The sequence below is a fragment of the Limulus polyphemus genome, unplaced genomic scaffold (assembly GCF_000517525.1).
Source record: "Limulus polyphemus unplaced genomic scaffold, Limulus_polyphemus-2.1.2 Scaffold2895, whole genome shotgun sequence".
Taxonomy (NCBI): Eukaryota; Metazoa; Arthropoda; class Merostomata; order Xiphosura; family Limulidae; genus Limulus; species Limulus polyphemus.
The window spans coordinates 60,704-62,164 of NW_013668505.1; positions in this window are offsets into that span (position 1 = coordinate 60,704).

Sequence of the window (1,461 nt, forward strand, 5' to 3'; positions counted from 1 at the left end):
TTATTACTGATATTAAATACATACGATTGTTAACAATCGGTTCGTGGAGGTCATTAAATTCTAAGAACAGGTTCGCACGAACCGGTGCGAACCGGCTGAATCCCACAACTGCCTACACACAACATGTTATTATACTTATTATGCATATTTTTTATGATTTACCAGCTATCAGAGAAAAACCTACTTTTCTGTAGTCCAGAGCATGTAGGGTACACAAACTTTCATACACAAAAATTAAGTTTTTTTTTCTGAATTTTGCAAAAAGCTTGCTCGATGATTATCTAAGTTAGCTGTCCTTAATTTTGAAGTAATGGACTGGAGGGAAGGTAGCTAGTGAACAATACCCACCCATACACTTGGGCTCCTCTTTACCAACGAAAAGTGTGATTTACTGTCACTATTATAACGCCTCCAGTCTTCACGGCTAAAGGAGCGGATGCTTTCGGTTAAAGATTTCGAATCCACGACCTACTGATTGCGATCGAGTGCTCTAACCATCAAGCTATGTCAGGCCAAATAATTAAGAAAACGCTCTCAAGACTTAGATTTAACATACTGAGACATCCAAACGCGATTTAAAAGCATTATGAACATCTTTCTTTTTTAATCCTAACATTAAAATAATAAAAATTACATTTATAAGTTACACTCTAAGACATTCAAACGCGACTTAAAAGAGTTGTGAATATTTTCTTCTTGTTTTTAAGCCTAACATTAAAATAATAAAATTTACATTTCGGTGCATTACTTGTATTACGTTCAGTTCACTTGTTATCCACATAGAACACTGCCAAATACAATTTTAAGTGTTGTTTCTATATGTAATACAATAGCCACATTAAAATGTATGTTACATGGTAAAAAAACACCAAAAAAACTAAGTTACCAGATGTCTCAATTTTTAGCTTTTTTGCCCTGATCAGAAACAGTGAAAGTATTAAATTGTCTCAATTTCTCAGTAACTCAATGTGAATTTGATACTTACGGTTTATTGTTATACAGTTTCTTTAAATTTTACTCGGAATCGCCTGACAAAGACAGGTCACATAGTGCATTATTCCTTCTAACTCTGCTACGTTTTCTTTAACTTAACCTGTCATTGGGCAACTGCAGGATTTGTAATTTGAACATTTGTCCACCAGCGCAAAAGAAAGAAAGAAGCAATATTTTACTTTTAAGTAAGTTCAAGACAATTTAGACGCATTTATCATTATTTTAACTAGAATAAGCTTTTAACATAATTTATTCAAGAAATTTTATTTGTCTATGATTTTAAATAGCGATTCGTTTGTTTGAACTTAAGCACAAAGCTACACAATGGGCTGAAACTTTGTAGAATGGATGGCAATTGCCTGTTGTAGAGACACAAGTGTAGAGGACGACGGTTTTTAAAATTTACCCACTTTTGTATAATAAAAGCGGAAGGACTTTGAAAAACTGTCCTATATACTTTAGTCTTTT